Source organism: Anomalospiza imberbis, chromosome 2 (assembly GCF_031753505.1).
Source record: "Anomalospiza imberbis isolate Cuckoo-Finch-1a 21T00152 chromosome 2, ASM3175350v1, whole genome shotgun sequence".
Taxonomy (NCBI): Eukaryota; Metazoa; Chordata; class Aves; order Passeriformes; family Viduidae; genus Anomalospiza; species Anomalospiza imberbis.
The window spans coordinates 54255682-54280541 of record NC_089682.1 but is presented as its reverse complement, the minus strand read 5'-3'; the positions used below and the strand labels follow the sequence as shown (position 1 = coordinate 54280541).

The following is a 24860-nucleotide window of genomic DNA, read 5'->3' as shown; positions in this document are numbered from 1 at the left end:
TGCAAGAAAACACCCTTTTCTTACTGCATGGTTGCTCAAACACTAGAACAGGCTGCTTAGAGAGTTATGGAGTCTTCCTCCTTGGAGAGGATATTAAAAATTGGAAATGGCCATGAGCAGCTCTTTCTAGTTAACCTCACTCTGACCAAAGGGGACAGACTAGATGATCTCCAGGGGCACTTTTCAATCTCAGCGATTGTTCTGTGAATCTGGGTGCTAATGCTTGCCATAATAATGTCTGTGTTAGGTTTACAGCTCAAAAGTAGAAAACATAGACCTGCTGGATGGACAGAGGCCAGTAGGTGAAAGAAAACCAACCAAGACCTTTACATTTCTTGTAGAAGTTTCCTTGAACTCATTTTGATATGTCTGAATAGTATTTCTTGGCTGTTTGCTTTTCCAAACTTCATGAAAGAACTGCCAGTCACAAAGCCACTTTATGTCCTAGTAAAGTTTCCTACTCTTGTAAGCACAGAAATTTTTAATTTTTTGTAAGGGTCTCTGTTCTCTCTGAAAAAGTCAAAGGCAGAATTGTGGGTTCACAGAACAAAAAAAAAAAAAAAAATAGAATATATACAAAATGCTGTCTTTCCCTTTAAATCTTAAATGAATGAATTGTGTTTCAGGTCTGTTGACCTGTATGTGTGAGACAAATACAGTGCAGGGAAGGGATGATGAAAAAAGAAAAACTCTCTCACTTAATGCGGTCCAAGTTCTTCAGAAGTATTCCATGGATTCACTTGCAAGTTGAGATCATTCCCTTGATCTTACCTGAGTAACCTGCTCTTTCATGTTTTAGAATGAAATCTGATGACACTACCAATAACATGAAGGTGTACAGCAGGTATAGCAGAGCCAGCACTGCTATGGCAAAAGCTAAAAGCATAAGTGGAAGTAAGGGCATAGCTGGGCTGCAGATTCTTTATCATACAAACTTTGTGTTTGTGAAGAAACTAAAAGGCCACCTTGGTCAACTCTAAAGACGAGTTTTTGGCTTTGGCAGTGAGGAGAAGAATAAATGCGTAAGAGTTTACTTTATCAACAGAGTATGTTTGCTGTTAAGCCACTGCACAACAATAAACTTCCTGTCTAAATAATTGTCTGTTCCCACCACAGCACTTGTATGCTGAAAAGATAGAGGGACTCAAGGTTCTGATAGAAAGTATTGATCTTTTAGTTGAGGTCAACAAGTGGTGATGAGCAGGCAAGACACAGGGATAGCAAAGTGTAGGCTCTGTTCATATTTTTTTCCAGGAGCGTCCACTTGAAGAAACCAGAGGAAAATGTCCTTGTTTCCTTAGTTCATTGTAAAGATCTCCCTTCTGCAATTGAGACATTTAGCCTCTTGGGAAAGACAGCTAAACAGAAATCCATTTACCTTTCACATGTTTTTCATAATTTCCCCTGCTACTTTGGTTAATTAATTATTGCCACTATTTGTGTTTAAACAAGGGGTCTGTCTCCCTCCCTCTTCCCAAACCCATCTGCTCCTCCATGACCTTGCTTGTGAAGTCATTGTTGTGCTGATTTTGTGAAAGCACAAACAGTACCACAGCGACAGACAGCTGTGTCGCAAAGACAGGGCTGTGACCTCACAGCAGGAAGGACTGAGCTGGTGGTGGGGGAGAGATTGTCTCCCACAAACACAGAAGCTTTTGATGATAACAGAGAGGAAGGCAAGGCGTTATTATATCCAGAACAAATGATCTTGCTGTTTGACTGCTTCTGCTTTAGAAGTTGTCCACTGCTTTAAATTCTCTTCTTCAAAGAACCTTTTTAAACTTGTATGTTTTTCATGCAAGAGGACTGGCTTCTCCCTTAGATTTCAGCTCAGAAGATATCTTCAGGAAGGAGTAGGGGGTGGATTTAATCACAGAGGAGATGGGCCTGAGTTTCTACAAAGCCAGCGAGGTTTCCAGATCCAAATTTTGATTTGTTCAGTTTGGTCAAACAAACCTAAGTCTAAAGAGGCAATCTCATTTTTATTCTGACTGTTCATGGATTTCTGTCTTAGTCTACTCCCACCGAAACTGCCTCTCCTCTGAATGAAATCAGGTAGTGGAATCCAGCAATGACAGCTTTTTTAATAAACATTTGCATGGCTGGATGAGAAGTGGAAATCGGGTCTCATGATCACAAAGCATTTTTAATGTAGATGCAGCAAGACACATCAAAGCTAAATAACATACAAGTGGTACTTCACAAGCTGTCTGCAGAAACTGCTTCTATATGTATTGATTGTGAGGCTACAGAAAATGTATCTTGATCAGTCTGTTACTGTCTTCTTCCTCGGCTGATTGCTTGGTTGTTCCATGAAACACCAGTCTTCAAAGCCGCACACCTCCTTCGTTAGCTAAAAGTAGCCCATGTTTCCAATATAAGGCATTGCTGTTTATTGCCTGAGAACAATTTATAGAGCAGTGTGCTACTGTGATAGGCTAATAGGGTCAAAACACCTCTCCCTTTTGGATTTATTCCATGATTAAAACACACTCCTTCAGAGCATGCATGATGGCTCTCCACTGATACAACCCAGAGCAAAGCATTAACTTATCTGGAGTCCATTTTCTTTGGACATGGAGGTGATAGGGAGGATGATAGCACTTACCCTGCGCCTTGCCTTCACCACATCTCACTCAGCCCTGGAGATGAGGATGACTCAGCAACACCAGGCTACAAATAACAATACTGAATCACACTGAGTGGAAACGATTTCTTCAGGTTTCTTTCTTCCTTATGTTGCCAAATTAGAAAAACATAATTTCCAGATTTGCGCATTTGTATATCCAAGTACCAAGCCACCACCTACCTTTTCTGATGTTTTTTTTTTTTTTTGATACGTGGAGGAAGTAGGAAGGAGGATGTAAGAAGATGACTGAAGGAAGAGACTTAATTTTCAGTTAAGTACTGTTTAGAACACTTTGTGGAGTTTAAAGGACCTAGCACAAATACTCAATAGCTGGAGGTTGAATATAAGGAAAAATCAAGTCCTTCATTTCCCACTGTATGGCCCTCACCCAAGTATTGTTTTATTTAATGTCTGATTCATCCTTAACATCTTATTCACCTGCTGCAGATGTTTACTTTATGTCCTATTTGGTTCCCCCTTGCATCTTATCTGGCCCACTTCTTATGCTCTGCTTGATTTTTACCAGAGAATCAGCCATTACCCATCATTTGCCAGTGTCCTGACCTCTCTTTTCTCAGTTGTACACACAGACCTTCATTTTTATGCTCTCTTGTTTCATTTGGATGTTTGGACCTATGAATATGCATACCAAACCTTCTCCATTCACCTTCTAGTGTCCTGCTTTCAGGCAACTTTTTGTGGTTTGCACTAGCCATATATTTGGTTTTGTTGTGTTTTGTTCTTGAAAAAGTAATTTTCTTAGAGTCCTGCACCCTACATAGTATGGAATGATTATTGCTGACAAATCTGGAGATCCAGCAGCCTCAGATCACTGTCACAGAATAGCTGGAAAATCCCATAAGAAACTGCCCTGTTTCTCCATGCAGCCTGTCTGTTCCTTTGCTCTGGTGTAATATTCCACCAGAGGACCATGGGCAATGCTTGGTTTTGGACAGCAGTAATGCTATATTTAAGTATGCTTTAAGAAAAAGAAAAAGGGCAAGAAGTTTCTTTAGTTGGTGCATTCTATCAGAGGCAAGATAATAGAATTTCTAAACCCATTGATTTTATGGCATTAAGAATCTGCTTGATAAGTCAGTCTCTGTATACTGGTGATCACTATCTCCAGCTGTATAAGCAGAACTGTCCCCATTTCATTTTCAATAAGAAATTGAGGGAGACTTAGATGTGCTGGAAAATATGGGGAAAATAAGTAGCATAAAATCTCTGTTCTGTTGAAGTATGGCATAGCTATATGTTATTAAATACTGGAGGAGTCAGAGAGAAACAGAGTTGGAAGATGTGTGAGCAGAGGATTCTTAATCTGTGACTGCCAGGCTCCCCCCTGTTGACAGTGCTGAGGGGCCACCCACAGGAGCACTTCTTGTGGGGTACTCCAGCACCAGCCTTTCCAAAGGGCAGCCTCAGAGGGTACAGGCAAGAGAACTTTGCCTAGGAGATTCCTATGGCTCCTCTGAGATGTGTGTGGCTACCCTGGGAGTGACTGCTCTCTCAGGAACTGTTGAAGGGAATTGGGGTGGAGGGGAGATCCCAGTTCTCTGCAGCCCTATTTATATTAAGCACATACAATATTGAAATACCCCTTAATTCTGGAGTGGAAAAAAAAAAAAAAAAAAAAAAAAAAGAAGGGGATTGTACCCACTTTAAGGAGTGTTTGGAAAGGAAGGAGAAGAAATGAGGAAGGTGGAGTCACAGGCAGACCTGTGGTGTTGCCAGGTAGCTTGGCCAGATAGATGCACATCATCTCTTTCCAAATGCTGCCTCCCTCCATGAGGCTGTCCATGTCTGTTTTCTACTTGGCTGGTTGTGCTATTGAGTCCCATTTGGAAGGATTCACATGTGACCTAAGACTGTCCTCTAGATGTCTGACTCTGTCCTCTACAAGATAAATAATGCAAAAACAAACATGCCAAACAGTAACCTTCACTTGTCTCCCTGGCACTGCTGGAGGGAGGGAGGAAAGGAAGGAGCAAGCCTGAGCAAACGAATGAGCAAACGGTATGTGAGGCAGGCAGGAGATGGGCACGGAGAGGAAAAGTGCAGCCAGAGGAACCGTGAGAGCTGATGAGTCTGAATTCCCTGTCCACACTGCTCTGCTCTTTCAGGCTGGGGTGCCTGTCTGCTGGGGCACTGTCTCTTACAAAGCCAAGGAAGCGTCCAGCCCTGCTCCCTGGCCAGGGCGCTCAGTGAGCTTTGGCAGCCTCCTGCCCACTTGTGCTCAGCAGGGGCCATGGCTGGTGTCGGGTGGGGGCACCAGGAGTGCACAAATTAAAGCCTTCCCTGTGCCAGTCACTCGAGTGTTCTGGTAGCCTCAAGCAAACTGGTAATGTTGCACACTGCATGTTTTCTTCCCTGCACCCTCCCCCAACACCAGCACCCCCTCAGGCTCCCCCTCCCCCAATCTCTAAAAGTGGAGAAGAGGATCCCTTTCTCCTATTGAATGCACTTACGATGCAAGTATTCATTAATTGCGGATACAGTTGTACGCGGCATGTGTGCTAAAGTGCCATCAGCTTTGTGTGAAAGACAAATGAAAGCTGACTTAAATAGCTGAGATTTTTATCTTTCTCCTCACGGAAAATATGCAGCAAGTTCTCCCCATCTAGAGCCTTTCCAAGGAAAAAAGGGATGTTTTTCCATTTTTTCTTTCTTTTTCTGAGATACAAGGAGGTAGGGGACTGGCCTATGTGGTTCTTTCAAAGAAAAGGGCTTCCCCAGTCCAGTTGTGGTATGTTTTTGTCAGGTTAAAAATTGTAATATTTTCTTAATTTGTAGGTAACAGAAAAGCAGAGGCTTTTTTTCTTCTTCTGTTGGTCTCTTGAAACTTCACTGGGGAGGATTCCAGGACAGGGTGTTAAAAATACAGGTTGTGGTCTAGAGAAAGTATTGTTCCTGTGTTTTACTGAAAATATTCTGCAGCAGAAACCAGGATGGATGGAGTTCTGTGGATCTCACACAGACAAGTGCAGGGCTCAGCAAATGCTGTGGCAACTGTGAAAGTACCCAGGGAGAGCACGTGTCTAGAGGATCATGGAGTGGTTGGCACAAGCTTGCCTTTCCTATAAGGAGAGTGCAGTGATTCATTTCCAGAGCCTAACTGGCAAAGGCCTGAATCTGATGGATGCATATAGGACACATGGGACAGTATCTTGCTGCAAAGGGGCCACCTGGACAGATGGTAAAGTCTACACCCCAGCTCAGCTTCTGATCAGGGTCCAAGAGCTAGGCAGATAATTCTCTCCAAACCAACTGTGAGACAGGAGGGAGAGAGGATGGTGTTCAGGGAAATAAGGAGAAGGACTTTAGCCTGAGAATCTTTTGGCATCCAGGCACCTTTGGAGTTGGGTTGTTCTGCTCTCAGTGGATTTCAGACTATACGAGGTCCAGGTTTCTGAGATGATCAGATGTCCTAGCTTATGCATAAAATTGGAAACCTTTTGTTTTGAGAAGTGCAGAAGACAAAGCTGCAAGACCAAGAGGGTGAGATTGTTGTCATGCAGGAATGCTGGCTAACTTGCTGCCTTGAAAGAGAGCTGGGTAAGCTATTGCAGACTGATTTTCAGGGTACTGCTGCCTCTGTTTTGCCAAGCTGTGTTTGCCTAAAGCTCAAACAGAGTTCATTCCAAGCCACTGTCTTTGCACTCCAGACCTGCCTCCCCATCTGCTCACCTGCCGTCCATCAGTCCATCACTGCCTACACCCTAGGATTAATGTTCCTGCTCCTGCATGCCAGCAGCCTGACTCCCTCAAGCTTGCTTTCCTGAGAATGAGATCAACTATTCTTCTGTCGTGCTGCTCAGCACACAGCAACTCAGTCCTGTCATACACACTCCAGCTTTTTGCTTGCTCACAACCTTAGGAGAGGCAAGGTCTGTTTCAGCAATGTGACTATCCTGCATGTAAGAAATTTGTCGTTCATTTTTATTCTTCAGTTGGGGTAAGGCAGTTGTATGCGGAGCTTGCAAAAAAAAATGTTTGCACCTTTATTAATAGTAGCAGCATTTTGTCTCTGGTGTGTGACAGAGAAGCTTAAGCCATTATTTTAAATTTTTGTTTAAAAAGTAGCAACAGTCACAAAAAATTCACAACAGAATGTCTGTGTCTTACCTACATAGATCATCATCATCTCCTAGCTATATGCAGAATAGCTCATTTTCCCTTCAGTCTTGTGCCCTGATGGGACTTAGTTCCTAAAGAAATGGGATTTATGATTCACATAGGTTTTTAATATGCCATCAGAATGCTGCTGTGTCTGAAAAGCTATGCTACTTATTTTGGATCCCAGAAGACTTTCTCACCAATATTGACTTGCAGATGAAAGCTGCCATGTGCCTTTAAAATAAAGAAAGATGCTGAGCCTTGTCAGTGTGCAGTTGCAGGGCACAGTCATCCTGCTCTCGTGCAGAAATGGTGATGGCAGGGGATTTACAAGCCTTTTACTCTGGCTAGGAATCCTCAGGGCTCCAATCACTCCTTGAGCAGAGAGGGGCCATTTGTGTGCAGACCTGTGAGCCTGTTCAAAGGGCAGTGTCAGGTGCAGGTTTTATGGTCAGCGTTGCTCCAAACTCACCAAGGTACAAATGAGGAAATGAAGGTTGTTGGTTTGATTGACAGGGATTTTTCTGTCGTGTGGGACCTGCTTCCTGAGCCTTGTGTTCTGGTAGCTGTGGTTCTCCACATGCATCAGGCTGTGCTTACAGCATGCAGAGCACAAGCCCATGTTTCTAGTGTTTGCAGCTATGCAGAGTGTGCGTTGTGCTAGGCTTTTGCTGAGTGTGCTGTGTGCTGGAGTGTTGGAGTAAATAGTGTTGGTGCAAATACTGCGAAGGGTTCAGTCCCTTGATTAAATGATCGTGGATTTACTGTTGTTTTTTTTTTTTTTTTCTTGTTCTTCTCATGTATAGTCACAGCTAGTGCTGGGAGGGGAGACTAGAGGTGTGCTGTATCAGGTGGATCTAAGTCCCATCTTTGGCCTTTGCAATGCTTTAATAATACTCCTTTCCTGCCTTGGAAACAAATCACAACCTAACCACCCCTCTGACTTTACATTAGGTTCAAGACAGATGTTTCTGATAAACTGTTTTCAGAGTGCAGGATGGGTTAAAAGCAGCCAAGGTAATTATGGTGGGGGAATACTTGAATTGGGAAGTCCTAAGGAAAGAAAGGAGTCCATGTACATGTGGGATACCTACATGTTGGTGTGAGGGGATGTGAGTGCCCACTCTTACCTCTCACTGTATGTATGCCATCTGCTTGGGGTAATGAGTTTCTGTGGCTTAAGTCAGAAAGCACTGCTTGTGTGTGTTTTCCTGCCTTTGGAGTAGTGACTTGATCCACAGTGGTACTTAAATTGGGCTTCACTCCTTTGTATTTGCTAAGATCATGCCCACACAGTTACACAACTTCAGGTGATGGTGAAGCACGGCCAACTGATTATCTGTGTCAAAGCTATTTATTTTAGTCTTTTATCTAGTTCTTTTTTTGTTCCCATTGTTGCTGCAAAGTGAAAGATGTATGAGTTTTTCAAGCTGGCCACTGACTGTTACTCCAGGACCTTTCTAACAAAGGGTAGAGGCAGGAGGAGATTGAAGGGGATGCTGATAGCATCCCTCCTCACAGAGGTCTGGCAGCTGGGGCTCAGAGCCAGCTTTGAGACTGTGCAGGTGAGGATGGCCCTGCTTCTTTTGGTGGCCTTGGACAGAGTACCTCAGAAAACACTGTCAGAGGCTTCTACAGGAGAAGTCTCCTTTGCTGTGGGAGTTGCTTTTAAACTGAACCTTTACCATTCAGCTGCTGCCTGACCTACATCACACACAGAGTGCCTGTCTAGTTCAGGCAGAGCTGTGCCTGGCCATGCACACTGTTCATGCAGACCTCTATCCTGCAGCTGATGTCCCAGCCTGGCTGCAGCTCCCTCACCATGGCTTTGCCCAGTCATTGCAGGGCTACGTCTGACCCTGGTACCCTCACCAGCACTGATTCTGAGCCCCACCTGCAGGCTGATGTCCCAACCAAGCCTTAAATTATCCCAGTCCCTTTCCCAGGATCCTGTCTGGCCATCCCAGGGCTGTATCAGGCCCTGGGTAGTTTCAAACACGCCAGATCCTAAATACCAATTGTTTCTTCATGGTGCCTGAATGCAGAGCTGTCAGGGCATAAGATGCACATTAATGCTGGAACAGAATAAAGAAACGTCATAAATATCTGATTATATAGAGCAGTTTGGGTTGGCAGGGACCTTTAGAGACCATCTAGTTCAACTCCCCTGCAACAGGTAGAGACATCTTCAACTAGATCAGGCTGCTCAGAGTCCAAACCTGACTTTGAATATTTCCAGGGATGAGATATCCACCACCTCTCTGGGCAACCTGTTTCAGTGTTTTACCACCTATATTGTAAAAAAAATTCTTCCTCTGGGGCTTCATGGAAACTGTGACACAGGACCGACCTACCTACCTACCTACACAGGCTCTGCACTCCCATCAGACTACCTCTTTCACAGAGCATCAGACCTTTGTCTTAAGTCTCTTATCACAGAGAAGAGTTTTATTTCATCAAAATATAGAAAAATGTTTTGGTCAATGCTAGCCATGATTATGTGGCTAAGCACAAGGAGTATAAACAAAACAAAACACATTTTTGTTATGCATAGCTTTTCATTCCAGATTAAAGCAAACAACCAGAAAGAATATTGGTCTCCCATGAGAGAGCAATGTATTGGTGTATCTTCTGTAAGAAGATGCAGCAACTTTGAGAATAAAATGGCCGCTGGGGAGAATTTTTGAAACAGATTTAAAGGGGGAAAATGCAGAAAGCAAAGAAGCAAGAATTTCATGCTGCTTCCACCGTAATAATAACAATAACACTTTGCCCAGTGCGTATGCTTTACTGCTCACTGTAGCCAAGGGCAAAATTCCCTGCCCACCAAACAAAATCAGCAAAAGGCAAGACTGGCTTTGCAGGGAGGAAAACTTCACGGGTGCATCCATCAAATCCTGCAATGGGACCAGTGAAGCACACAAGCTGCAAGGCATCAGTAATGAGAACTGGAGAATAGAAAGCCCTCAGCAGTACAGGCTCAATAATTAATCAAAGCTGAAAATCTTTCTAACGAAGGCAGCAGTCCCAGCAAAACAAGAGAGAGTGTTTAAGGAGTTAGGAGTCTGAACAAGAAAGAAGGACATCTCAAAAAACAAGGTAACAAGGGATGGGGCAAGAATCGACGCAGCATTTTTCTTCCTCAGGTTCTCAGGAATGCACTGAAGCCAATAGATGGAATTATTTAGATAGATGGAATAGCAATAGGTGGAATTATTTAATCTTCTTGCTTTTTCTGTGATCTGATTTGTCTAAATGTCTCTAGAAGTGGCTAGCTACTATTATAAGAAAGAGGTCATTCTACAGAAGAAAATCTCCTGCTCTGGGAGACTGCATCCCAGAGACACCTCTAATTTTCAGGGTGACACCATAAATGAGTTTCTCAAAGTTCCTGTTCTAGTGTGTAAAGTTGTCTGGCAAAATTCCCAGATGAGTCTCAAGGCTTACTTAATTATGAATCAAAGGCTTAATGTAATACCTTTTGCTTCTGCTCCTTTCAAATTGAGGACCTCAAGTTGCTTCTTACACAAGAGGGAGGAAGTGATTCATATACTGTTGGCTGTAAATGGCAGATGTGCTACAGCACATAGCAGATGTGAAATAAGCAGATGTGATCCTGGCTACCATGGGCATTGTGAGCCACAGGGTTTCCAAGGCCATGGAAAAGCACATTGATAGTCACAGCAGAGTTTAGACTAAGCACTTGAAACTTTTCTGCTCTGAGACTTGATGCTTCTTTTAATGTATAGGGCAAGAGAGGATGAACCTGACTTCTGAGAAGAAAGCTGTTAAGTCCAGTGGGTGTGTTGACAAGAATACTTTTCCTGTGATCATGAGAAATACTTGTCCAGGTGCCTGAATTGCCTGCACATTTATGGCTTTGTCACAGGTGTACCATGGGGACTGGAGTTTCCCTGTCTAGAAGTGAGCCCTTATAACTGAAGAAATGCCCGTTGGTTGAGGACTTGGCAGCAGACCTGCTCAGAGAAACAGCTATCAAGGGACACGTTGCCATTATCTGCCTCTGTCTTCTCCATCTGTCCCTTGGATGCATGGCCCATTTCAAAGGCTTTGATCTGATGCTCACATTCCTTGGAGAGCTACTAACTTCTCTGTGAGGCTGTATCACTTCCATGTGTAGCTGCATTATATGTTTGATCAGGCAGAGTGACACAGATGACGCAGCATTCCCACAGTGACTTAGATCTGTATATTGGAGTTCTGTGGTGCATGAAGAAAAGGGTATTAAATCCTTGCTCGGTCAAAGAGAGTACCTGTATCTTTGTGTGACCTCCCTGTAGAGTGAAAGTGTGAACTAAAAGCATCTTTCTCTTGCTCTTAAGCCTTTCACCTGAAAAAAACCGCAAAATTCTTCCATATAAGAAGAAAATATGCTTCTTGTTTACGCTTAGGGGAAGCATGCAAATAAAAGCAGGGATAGGACTGAATTAAAACTGATAGATAAAATGGATTAGGTAGATAGATGGAAACCAAATTAGCTGTGAAGCCACTGCCAAATAGAATAGAAAATCATTTCCACCGAATAGCCAGCTGAAAGGTTTAGCAAGACAAGAAGGAAATAATCAAGATTGCCTAATTGCCAAGTAACCTTTCCGTCTTTCTTTTATTCTCTTTCTTTCCTGATATAATCTGTCTCAGATTTCTCTATTAAAATAGAGGAAAACATATTTTGGTCTGGTCTGCAATGTGAACTCTAAGATAGGCTCAAAGAAACCCCTTCTGCAAGAAAGGCTGTTTGTCTAAAGCTGTCTCTAATGCACAACACAGCCACCTCATGAGGTTTTTGGCTAAAGGAAATAGAAGACAACATGCTAGCAACTGCTATCTATGTTCTTCCCTTTTGGCTTGCCTCTGTTATGTGGCTTGTCATGTACAAAATTTGATATGTGAATGGTTGGTGAAGACCTCAGTAAATAGTGAGGGTACATACAGAAGTAGTTCCCCTTCTCTCCATGAATTGCTGATAATCTCTTCCTAGGGGTGTAAAGGAAGAGCTTTGAAGAGCTGAAGAGCAGCTTCATAATTAGTGAAGACCCCTGACCACACTGACAAATAGTGTTCAGCAGCAGTGTTCTTGCAGAAAACAAGATTTATTACAGGAATTTCAGTGATGGAAATCTTTTCCTACAGGCCGGGCAAAATGGGTCTAACTTGTCCTGTCTATTATTTCTAAAGGACTTAGAGATATGTAAAGTCTATAACACAACCTGTTGGAAAAAGCATCAATTAAAGAACTATGTGTGTCAGGAGACACAGGAGAGTGCTTTGATTTTCCTGCAGATGACTTGTTTAAACCTGGAGTTGGAAATAATTGCTGGAGGTGATTCTCAGAAGTGAGGTTTGTTTTCTTTTCAGACTATATTGACAGTTACTGATAAGGTCCCTCAGAAGCAGGCTTTCTAGATTCTTACAACCTGAAAAGATACTGGGTGAAGCTGATGGATGTCAGGCACGCAAGTAGGACCTGGGTGCCCATACATTTTCCATAATCTGAGAACTTTTTTGCCTTCCAGTGTGAGAGGCGGGGAGACAGGGCCTGGCTGGTGGTCTGTCTTCAGTAGTTTGAAGAGTGCAACCAGAAGAAGCCAGTCTTGATTGCTACGTGCTGAGTACAAATGTGGGGAGTAGGTAGCAGCTACATATGGGGAGGTTTCGCTGTTGTTTCTGACTGTGATGGGATGACTAACTGCCTGCTCTTCCTAGAGGAGTCAACTTTGGCTAGTGGCTCTCAGTTGGAGGAGGGAGTGAGTTTAGAGATCTTGCCAGGACTGTCTATAAACAGCAAATGTTATTTTTGACTAACTGAATGTTTTCTGTGAAGTAGGAAAGAGGGCAACATATTATTTAGATGCGTTATTTCCCTTAAATTCCGTTAGGCTACTACGCTTGCTATTTTCATTTCTTCTCCTAGATTAAAAGGGATAGAAGGCTCCCTGGAGAATATCTTGGTTTCATTCAGGGCTGAGATTAGCTTTTGTATTTAAGTCTTCCTTCATTATTGAAAACCAAAAAAATTCCTGAGTTGACAAAAGGCATGATGTTGCTAAATGAGGCAAGTAGAAACTTAAAATGGAGATCTCTGTGGCTTAGACCGGAATGCCTCTGAAAAGCAAGGAGGTAAAGAAAAAGGACTTGACCTTTTCAACATGGTTGGAGCAAAGATTCTGCTTTAAAAGCTTTCCAGACAGCACTTCTTTAAGTCTTGTCAAAACCTGAGTCTTCAGCTCCATAAGGCAGAGCGGTATCTAAGCAGATGTTTTGCTGTGGCAGTTGAGATGACTGAGCCTTAGAGGCCTTCACTGCATTTATATGCCAGTTTACAAAAACTGTGTGAGGATGTTTCAGTTCTGTTAAAAACTATAAAACCATTTGCTCCCCATAGCCATTTTGCCAAACAAAGCTAAGTGAAGCCTTTAATAATTTCCGTGTTGTCCATTGCACTCATGTAACAGGGGTGGGGTGTGGGGCAGATGGTGATGAAGTATTGCTAATAGAGACAACACTGGAGTCTTGATTTGGTCTCCTTGAAATGCTGCCCTTCAGCACTTGGCCAGATTTTCCAGTGGTTTCCTCTCACCACAATTGTTTCTCAGTGCCAAATTTGAAGGGGCTCATGGCATCCCAGGTTCCTTCAATACCAAGTTTTGGTCAAGTTGTGCACTGAGGCTCTGTGCCACTCCCTCACAGTGAGAGCCCGGAGATGGAATGACTGGAATTTGGCCATACTCAACTTTCCCCATTGCTGTTCAGGACAGAGCCAGGGGAGAGAAGGGCTGCAGCTACTCACAGAGTGTCTGTGTTGCTTGAGTAGACCAGGTGAGGGAGGGAGCTGTATATTGTAAAGACAAGTCTGTAAACTAGCATTGTGTTTCTGACAGAAGCCAAAAAGGCCTATTCTTAAAGTACCTGTTCTGAGAACCTGGTTTAATTTTTGCCTCTCAGGGAGATTGCTTTGAAGGAGAGAAAAGTGCTTTTACAGCAGAGTTGCAAGCAAATCCTTTCCCTTCAGTGCCATTTCCTACTTGTTGAGAAAGGGAGAGCAGTTCTGGCGAAAGGAACATTGAAATAATCTTCTAAATCACTTTGGTTATGGATCTCTTTGGTATTGTGTGAAAACCTGGTGTAAATACACCATTAAGAGCAGACCTGGTTGCACAGGCCGTACATAGCCAATGTATTCAGATCAAATGGGTATAGTGAAAGCTTTAAATAAGTAGCAGATAAAGGTGGAAAATGCCTATTAAATAAATAAGCGCACACAGTAAGACACGTACAAAGCAAGCAAGGGGAAAAAAATCTCATGTGACCCTCATGGGAAATAATAACATTACTGCAGAAGACTAGGCAAAGGAATGAAGCTAATAAATGAGAAATATCTAGTATATCAATTCTATGCCCCAGCAGTGAATTGTGCTGTTTTATACTGCAACTAAGGCTCTGGATTTTATTTATTTATTAACATAAAGAATCAAAATAAATATTGAAGATTCAGAAGGGAGGTGTGAACCAAATCTGTTTCTCCCAAACTATAGTAACAGAAATGCAAGGAGAATGGCAAATGCTATGGTTATTAAGACCATTGGATCTGTGGAAGACTTCTTCACTTCATACTTTCTGCCACACAGTTTGACAGTAATATGAGAAAACCCACCTCAGTTTTCCAGGGTGTAGGTCTAAATGATATAGTGTCAAGGACTAGAAGTTTAGCAGTTCCAAGGGCACCTCTGTAGGTCAGAATAGCTTGTTTGTATGAGATTTTTTGCTGAAACCCCATTTAGGGCTGATATGTTGTTTTAACTTGGTCAGGAAACAGTTGTAAGTGGCAATATAATGTATCTGGCATCTGATAAGAACCCAGAATGAATGCAGTTTCCACAATGCAGAGTCAAAGGAGGCAGCCAAAAAGTATCAAGAGGATAAAGGAAAAAAAAAAAATAAAGTAGGGTACTGGGGGTATTTTGTTGTTGTTTTGAACCTTATAGCTTTCTCAAGATTTGTTCTTGTTTTCCTGCTACAGAGTTCTTGTCACCCACCATTCATGCACATAAAAACACAAGTATATAAATTACATCCACCTAAATGATCACTGAAGGAAATGGCAGCATTTGCCCATCTTAGTGTTTTACAGCCTAGCTTAAATGAAATCCCCAAATTAAGAATGACTATTTAGTTTTAACTCTCCTTTCTTGAGCACATGCATTATAATAAAGCCTTAAAGACAGTATAATAACATATCAGTTCTCAAATAACACAAAGTTAAGACATTCATATTTTTCTATGAGCTTTGACAAATGTGTGGGATCTTGCAGCTGTTCAGTATTCTGGCTATTTCAGACAAATGAGCTTAATGAAGGTTGCTTTTGAGAAAAGTATCTGAACAATGCACCGTAGATGAAGACATATTATAATGGCCATTATAGTCAAAAGTGTGTATATGCTAATGCATATGGGGGTTTGCAGATAAATGCAAAATGAGCTCATTACAGACACAGGTAAAATCTTGCTCTTGTTGCTGTCCATACTGCTGTTGGCCTTTGCTTCCAAAAATCTGGCCCTGTAACTTGACATTCTTCTTCATATATGTATTCCACTGTAATTTTGCTATCAACATTTAATACAATTCAAATGCATTTGGCTTCCTTGGCTTAGCACAGCATTTTATGGCAGAAGACTGCTGTTCAGGATGCTGAAAAACTGCCTGGGAATGACTGGCCACTTTCTAAGACTTTTGTTTCTCTTCTCTTTCTGATGTCTCTGGCATTTGTTTGGTTTCAAATTTCATGTATCAACTTCTTACTGACAGAGTTGCTGATCTTACCCATATTAAACCAGTCCCTGGTCTTATAGTATCCTTTGTATTAGTAATGATTATTTGGAAAATCTATGGGGTTTCAGGACTTCCCTCTATTCCTAGTGATGTCACAGCCTCTTCAGGCAAAAATTCTTTGCATTTATACATGTAATTATTGAGGTATATCTGTCTAACCTGAAATGACATGTCTTATAATGGGGACTTAAAAAGGTCTGTTTTCTGACAGATTCTGGAGTCTGTTCCTTTTATCAAGAAATTTGTCTTCTGCTTTTTGATGAACTGCATTTTGCCCTTGCTGTAATGGATCTTTCAGCGCTAAAGATTTCATGATTCTTAAAGAAGTTCCGTAGGACTGGAATGCGTTGGGGTCAGCCAGTACCGAGCATAATACTCCTCGCATAATGCTTATCAATATCAATTTAGTATTTGTTATTAAGTCACCTCATCTGCTGTATTACCTTACCCTTCAAGGAAACAGCAGTCTTTGAGTTAAATCAACATACACATTCAGAAAATTGTCATCAGGATAATCAGTTTTTCATGCAATGAGCACAAATTATTTCAGGCTACTTCAAATTTGTCATAGGCTTAGTGGTTGCAACCCATATTACAGAAGCGCCATCCCTCTCTCATTCCCTCTCCTTCTACCCCCTCAATGTTAGGAGGATCAGAGACAGGGGACAGAAGCAAGGACAAGTTTTGGATGAAGTTGTATTGATTTGTTGAAAGTAGCACTGAGGGAAAGGTAAGAGATTTTGGAAAGGTGTGAATGTGAATAATGTGCACAATATGTATTGAGTAGCAGGGTTGAAACTGTGATCCAGGAGACACAAAGAAACTGAATATTGCTAGGAATTTTAAAAGAAATAGTGTTGATTTGCTTTGGTTTGGACATATCACTATATTCTATGGATATAAAACTTACAGTTTATTGATACAGTTTGATAACAAGTTACATGTAAGCCTCAAATTAGTTTGTGCTTCAGCACAAAAACGTTGGCAAGATGCCACAAACCATACATGTTTAATAAAGCTCTCTACATCTGTTACTCTAGCAAATAACTGGTGAAATTCTACAGTAATAAATTTCTATTCAGAAGTTTAAAAATTTCAAGCAAAAAAATAAGGAAATCTAAATCTTTTGTTTAAAATATAATGCACAGTGCAGGCAAAATTATTGCAATACATACCTTATAGAGAAGATCTTAAAAATATGTGAATTGCTACAAGCAAGCCTACCTGAGGAAAAACATAAACACACTATGAAATATTAAAAAGCAACAAATGGAAGGGGAAGCTTACATATCTGAAGTTTTAGGAAAATAAAATTTAAGATAAATTTGAGAAATCATTTATGGATCTCCATTTCAGATATCTGTACAGAAGCTGTGAGAAACATTACTATCATGTTGCAGATGGGGTAAATAGAATTGCTTACAATTACAAACTAGATCAGTGGCAGAGCCAAGAGAAGGAGCCAGATTTTTCTCTTTCTTCCTCTCTTTGAGTCCTATGTCCAATTTAGTGAAGATTGTGCCTCTAAAGTTATATTAAATTAGTTGTGTATTCCCTCTCTCCCCTGACCTGTATAAACATAATAGTCCAGACCCTCAGCTGCTAAAATCACTGCAGCTCCATCTGGCCCATTAATGCATGTATACATGCCAGTGGACAAGATTGCAAGTTGTTACCTACTCCCTGCCTAACAAACCTGGCAAAAAAACAAGAGTAATAAGCACATAAAACTGTCATTAAAAAAAATTGCCAGCTTAGGTCTCAGAGATTTCTCCCTCTGCACCATGATGGTGCAGATAAACAGTCAAAAATCCCCCACCCAATACTCTGTCAATAAAGGAATAGTCTCCCAGAATTCTGCAAGCTAACTATAAAATAGCCTACGTACAAATAATAAGATTCTTCTCCCTTTTGGGGGGGTGGGGGAGAGAGATAAAGAGAGACATTACCTGGGCTTTATGCAGGTAACAGGTTCATAATCTCAGGTCTCTATAACTTTAATAATGGAATTAATGAGGGGCTGATCAACCTGATCTCTCACGTGAAACCAACAGAATGTCACGCAGAGCAAAGGGCTAGTCAGCAGGGATGCTTGATGAAACTTTTCTTTTAATGGGAGTGGGAAAGCAGAGATATATTTTCTCTAGCCCTAGTGCCTGGGATTTGGCAATATTCAGAAGTGTTTTGCCATGTGGGAAATTAAAATTTGCAAGTACAAAATTGCTTATTTAAAAACAATGAACAGCAACAAAACCCATATTAGTTCAATTAACGGGTCAGTGCAAGGAAGCCAAAATAGATTTTTTATTTGCTAAGAAGCAAGGGACTGGAAAAAGATACATCCACGTAGAGGGTATTTCTAATTAACCAATGTGGGCAAAGGCACATGTGAGCAAAGGCACTTGTTCCACTTAATCTTGAAGCAAAAAAACAGAAAATAGTCCTTCCCATCTGAAGAATATGCTTTGGCAAACCAGCTGGGATGGAGAGAGAAGCTCATGGCATTTCAAGAGTATGTTCTACTCTTTTTTTCCACACCTCCCCTTCACGATCTTTGTAATAAAATCTGCCTCAGCCTATAAGCAGGTATTTATTTTTAGGGGTTTTTAGGACTGGCTTAGCTGTTTGTGGTGAGCAGATGGGGATTTGATGTTACATTCTGTTTCAATTGTATTTCAGTGAAATTAATTGCAATAATGATCCACGTTATTGATATAACTCCTGTTTCCAGAAGTATCCTACTGTAAGAGCATTAGCATCTAAGGAATTTTTCAGTCATGTATCTAACTACAGGATTAATGCTAAAGATGATCCTTGAACAAATTCTTGGATTCAATCAGTTTGATACTTGAGAACTCAAGCAGAACTTCACATTTTACTCTTGGGTCTTTAATTGCTGCCAAACCAGCAGAATTATCAGGTGTCTGTTTTGGGCTTAGGCCTCTCATTCTGCCCTTAAAGGTTCTTGCATTTAGGCCCCTTTTGTAGGACTCTCCCATCTGATGTAGTCCCCACACCCTCCTGCATGCTGCACACACTTCCTTGTCTTCCTACACATCAAGAGAATGGAAATCTATTTCAGGTCCCGTTAGGCAGGTAATTAGTTTCATGGCAGATATCAGAAAGGCACTGAGACTAATGGGGCTGCCTCCCAAGCAGCAAGAGGCATGAAGTTCCAGCAAGACCTGTGTTTTATACCCTGCCTTAAAACCAAACAAAGGGAACTGCTTTTTAATTCACCACTTTTATCTCTCTGGGCTTAGTGAATTCTAGTGCTCGTAAAAAGTGAGAGACAGCTCGACAGCTACTGCAGACGAAAGGCAAGCACGGTGCAGGTTCCACACATACACAGCTCTGCTAAACACACCGCGACGCCCACCCTGCGGCACATCCTACTCCTACAATTCTGCCTCTCCCACTTCCCCTCACTGGGTCTTCCCCGCCTTTTCTGTTGTGATTTCAACTTTCCTTTCAATATTGTAGGCTTGTATACCCCCTGATTAGTGGCTGAGTTTATGCTGAGCTGCACAGCAGGTTTTGTGAAGGGTCTAGGGCAAAACCTTCTGAATTCATTGTCACTTCTGATAGAAACTGGACAAGGAGCTTCAGTTTCCAGATGAGATAATGATTTGCCAGCTGATCCCTGATGGTCCTTTCTAGTTTAGTGTCTTCCTTGGGAGGTGGCCTGAACATTTAGGAATGAAGTCATTTTTACAGCACACTATTGTGAATTGGAAATCATAGGTGTGGGCCTTTCTGAGCCTGTTTTCTTTATACTAAATGAGAGTGTGTTATCCAAATGAGAGAATTTTTTCTTCAGCAGATGTTTTTCCATGCTTTGCTTTCCTTTTTAAAAACACAATGAAACTCTAAAGGCTGCAAAAGGTCAAATGTTTTACTGAGCTTTATTCAAGAAGGAGGAAGAGATCTATCATGAGAGACTGTACAGAGACCCCAGAAATGTCAAATAAGCAGATTATCAGGTTACCAGAATTGGGGCAGCTGGTCCCAGGTGACAACAGCCCCACAACTTCTTAGCACTGTTTCATCACTTAGCTTCAGGACTCCTTCAACTCTTAAAGTCAGACATAAAAAACCCAAACCAAACTGTACTTTTTTTTATCAAAGAGAATTTCAGGCAGAAAAAGAAATCCTGTCCCTGTTTACACTGGAAAGACATAGCCATTGACTTCAAGGGGGTCTGGATTTCACCTGAGAACTACGACTTGTTTGTCTCATCCCCTAATGTGAGGTAACATATTTTGAAAGGAAGGAGAGAAAATATCATTGCTCATTAAGGTGCAGGCACAGACTATTGAGGAGATCTACATCTGGTCTGCAGGGTAGATGTGACAGCCACAGATTTTAAACCATGTAGCATAGACTTGTTTACACTAATCGTAGTGGGAATTATGTCCAAATGTAGGGCTGTAGTATGGATCCTTGATACGAGAAACTAGAAGGATTAAATAAATACCTACTTCTAACAGAATTTTCCATGCCACGAATCTCCAAGCACTCTGTACAGGAGGTAAGCATCATTATCCCCTTTAATGGGATTTTCAGATTTCTCCTGCAGACATTTCTGGTTGGGTAAAGCCAGGTTGACTGTGAGAAAGTGACGCTGTTAATGATTCTCACATGCTTCTCAGAGACCTAACTGCCTGATGCTGTAGGCCAAAGTTACTACATGGGTGGGTCTGGGACTTGCCTTGCCTTGAGATATGTGCAATAAGAACCAAGGAAAGACAAATCACTGTGATAGTTTCCTGCAGTTCCAGTAAGTTTCTCACAGGGGTCAAGAGTTTCGACATGCCCCTCCTTTGTCTCTGAGTTTGTGATGACAGCGTGGAGTCATTGCAATAATGACTTAGAACAGCAGACCTAATCCTTTTGTATCTTGCCTTGGACCTATCTTGTTACTTCATGGTGGGTTTGTACAGGACAGTGCAGGAGATCCCATTAGCTGAGAGCTGCCACCCACAGGTTTGTCTATGTTGTGCTGAGTTTCAGATCTCTGTGCTGGGGACCTGTGTGGTTGTGGACCTCTGGGTGGGTGCTTTTCTGCATCTTGGTGAGCATGCTTTGCATGTAGAGGATATTTTTGGTTTTTTCAGGAGTGTTTCAGCTGAGTTAACCTAAAATATTCTTCGAATTTACTGCCTGGACAGCCACCTTAAAGAAAGTCTTTTACTCCTGCTGCCAAATATTTCTTCATTCATTTTTCATGCTCAGTCTGTTGATATTTTGTAAATAAGATTGGTTGGCTCTAAGTGGTTGAAATTTTGCTTATTCCTCTGACTTCTCTAAAATTCACAAGGTGGATGTATAAGCCTAGTCCATTTCTCTTGCTATAAATGAAAGAGATGTGGGTATGATGCTTCATTTTTATATATCAGGCCTTCCTAGATTGAGTTGACCATTCTTAAACATTTCAAAGACCAGTGCTGGATCAAAAAGTCCTTGTTAAATGCTTTTTTCTTCCACTATCAACCTTTCATTCTTTCAACACTGGGGAGTAAAAAAAACATTGGTATGCTTTGTCTGTAAAATTCCAGTTAAACTTGGACCTACAGAACTGGTTGTTTTGTCCCTTTCGTTGCTGAAACTGTACTAATCAAAGTCCAGAACAGCTGTTTGGTGATTTTTAGCTCAAATCTGTTTGTTCATCTTGTGTACTTTTACAGTGTAGCTATTACAGAATAATAATAAGGTTTATAGAAACTATTTCAAACGAGATTGTCTCCTGCTCTCTGGCCTTCTGTGATACTGGACAACTCATTTCACTTTTGCACATCAGGTTAGCATTTTGGAGATTTCTCAGTGTTACTAAAATGGGTTGTCCTCCTAAACACCTAATAGACTGATGGTCTGATGTACACAAATTTCTTGTGAATGTGAATCTGTTTTTCATGTTCTTCGCTTGAGATGTAAAGCCTCCTTTCAAAACCAGTGCTATTCCTGCAATTAGTAAAAAGTCAGGGGACCTAGGCAGGAGATGTGGGCAGGGAAAACAAAATCTTTGTACATGGTGGGTGCCAAATGGCAGCCACTGGAGAAGAGTGCAGAGGCTGCCTCAGAAGGACCTCGTATTCCTCTGGAGCTTACTGCCTCATATGCCCTTAAGAAGTAATTAGCGGTCAATATTTGCTTTGTACTTTTAAGCAAATGTCTTTGGAGTTTGGTGATTCAGTTTCCCCTGGCTGAGAGCCACAAACACAGCAAAGAGCTGTCATTGCTCATCACCTTCTAGCTGGTGTCCCTGAGGATTCACTGCTGGCCCTGGTGACTGTCTAGTTTGCTATCATGTGAAAATCACTGCTTTCACCAGCCCTGGTTTGACTGTGGCCTCTCCAGAGAGCCACCTCTGCACTCCACAGTGCAACGGAATTCTTCATGGAAGAATCTCGGTAGCTCCAGGCTCCAAGAACTCTGCTCCCTGCAAACTGCTGGTGGTGGGGTCTTTGCTTTACTGAACAGAAAGGATAAAGGAAAAATACACTGAAGAAACCCCTAAGAAGAAAAAGAACAATGACAAAGCAGAGAAGAAATCCCAGACAAAACCACCTTCCATTTAGTGGGAGAGAAGAGGGGAAGCCTAAAGCTCCAGCACAAATACTGATTATGTCTGTCAAGGATTTGCTACTGTTGCTAAGTTACTGGTCTCTTTGGAAAATCCTTGAAGTATGGGGTACATTAGGAGCTCATTAGGGTCCCGGGGACTTATGCTAAATGTACAATATGTCTCCATGCTAAACACACTTCAGAAATAACAACAGAAACTTCCTGCCTGAAGTTTAGGTGGTTTTATTTCTCTGCTCCTCGTTGGTCATGTGTGGCTCCATTTGTTCCTTTATGACAGCTGGGTTGTTTGACTGGATGGAGAGGTTACTTGGAATAGATGGAGATGAGCTCTGCTGCACTTTGTAAAGTTTCTGGCTTTTCATGAAACTTACCTTTCAGGGGAACACAGGGAAGGACAAATGCGGCTGCATCTCTAATCTGCTCAGAGTGCAGGTTTAATGATGCTCCAGGGACTTTGCATCAAGCCTGTGGCATAAAGAACTCTGAAACTTAGAGATCGGGGGTGCAAGCTCTGCTGCAGTGTGTCAGGGAGGGCACCAAGGCCCATTTAACACTGAGTGTCTGAGGCACAGAGCAGAATCCAAAGCCCAGAGCTGGCTGCCTAGGTGTGACAGAGGAACCCCAGCATGCCAACAGATGGTGGAGGACGGATGAGTTGTCCTCAGGGGGAATCTAGGCAGCAAGCCTGCATCCAGAGATATCACACATGATCTCTACAGGGAGTTAGTAACGTGTCTGTGCTTAACAGAAAATGTGTATCTCTGCTGTTTTACATAATATTTAATGAATGATATATTAGTAGCCCCAACAGGATTTTAGTTTTATTTAATGTAATTTATAAATTAAACAGTCCAGACTGGGTGGAGAAAATTAACCAGCGGGCTCACTAGGAACTAACTGTGGGTCTTAGGAACAGGCAGCAACTCTATTTACATGAATCAAGTGCTATTTAGCTAACTAGGCAGGAGTTAAGTGGAGGAATACTCTTTCACATTGCAGTGTTAGCCATTTCCATAACTCATCTAGCTCACATCTATGTTTGAATTGGCAGCAAAACTCAGCATGTTAGTTTTGGGGAAAGTTTGAGGGGAGGTGGGGAGTGAAAAACTTTGTTTGCCTAGAACAGATGTACAAAGGATCAGGCACATCAAATGAATATTAAGTTTATCCTGTAGCAGAAGGACAGTGAGTAGAGTAAAACAAAGTGATCAGCCTCTGTGGAGGCAGTGAGTCAGAATCGACACGCAGCAAGTCCTCAAAGAATAGCACCTCACAATATTTTTAATGAGCATGGGGACAGGGAGTGATTTCCACCACTGCAAAGGAGCAAACTGATGGTTTTTGCAAGGGAATTTTCTCTGCAAGACTCAAATGTCTGTGAATGAATGTTCTGCCCTGCCCTGATCCTATGTAAGCCTGAAGCCCCATACAGTTTTTACTGTGTGTTGTATGAGGGGAAGTTAAGAAGCCCAAAATGTCATTCATCCACAAAAGTGCATGAAGGATCTGCCTTGGTGGACAACAAGGATAAAAGGGTCTTAAAACTCACTCCTGTCTTACACCTTGGCAAGTGTTTTCCCCTGTTGTATTGTTACACTCTCCTGAAGTAAAATGTCTTTCTTTTCTTTAAAGGTCCTTTCTTTGCTGGGCCTTTGAAGTGGCAGGGGCAGTTCCCACTTGTGTGGAAACAAAACAAACACTTAGGAGAGGAGTCTTTGTGTCTTGTCCTGTGAAACAGAAGAGAGCCAGAGGTTAGGTCACATGGCACAATCTTCCATCCACACTACTTAGGTAGTCAGGTTAGTCCCCTCTGTGGGAAGTTGGGTTTTGAAGGTGCTAGTTGGGTGGTGTAGAACTTGGGGAGAAGGAGTTAACTGTTAAATACTGTGGGTGGGAAGGGCCCAGAGCTTGATTTCAGTCTTTGGTCTGGTTTTCTTTAGCAATAGAAGGCATGGTTTTGGTCCAGTTTTCTCAAAGGGCTAAAGTGAACATCTCTGGGAACATTTCGTGCTCCTGGACCAGGGAAAGACAGCACCTAACCTTCCTGTTTTCACTTTGTATGGTTATTTGAAGACATAGAAGCCCAGAGCAACTATGACCATTCTTGTTAAGTGGAGCAGACACAAACAACACTTACACCACCTTCATACTGAGCTTGCTGAATTCCCTGCAGAGGCCAAGAGTGTTTTTCCCTACCTGCAGAGAAAAAAAAAAAAAAAAGAATAGTATTTCTTCCTGAAAACCCACTCCTTTTTTATTATAGTGCAAAGAAACCTTCCCAAGCATGAACTAAGACAACTCAACGTAATAACTGCCCAAACCAGTTTCACTGAGGGAGAATTGATACACCTCCAGTCAGTTTTGAGTGATCTTGACCCTGAAGACTAATTACTTGATTTTGATGTCAATATTTTTTACTGCTTCCCTGCTCTTCATGCCAGAAATAGGCATGAAGGGTCAAGACCTGTACGTAACTGCTGGCTATTGTAGCTTGCAGCAAACAAATGGATATTGTGGAGGCTGTCTGACATGGAGTAGTTTGAATCTCTGTCCTTCAATTTTCAAGCTGTGTTCAACAGCATCTTATAGTTAAATGGCCCAGAATATTTAACCATGTTCTGCTTAAAGTCTGCCTTTCCCATGGATCCTTGGTGATGCAGGCCGACACTCCATAAGAAA

General features: G+C 41.9%; 1 protein-coding gene and 1 long non-coding RNA gene across 3 annotated transcripts in view; one reads left to right on the top strand and one right to left on the bottom strand.

Moving 5' to 3' along the window:
• Window positions 1-24860, top strand: part of LSAMP (limbic system associated membrane protein) — a 981452-nt gene that overhangs the window by 493389 nt on the left and 463203 nt on the right. The window lies entirely within an intron of this gene.
• LOC137468898 (uncharacterized) lies at window positions 1151-1568 on the bottom strand. Its single transcript, XR_010996236.1, has 2 exons — window positions 1379-1568; window positions 1151-1263 (listed from the first exon to the last, which is right to left on the bottom strand). It is a non-coding gene; the product is annotated as an uncharacterized lncRNA (long non-coding RNA).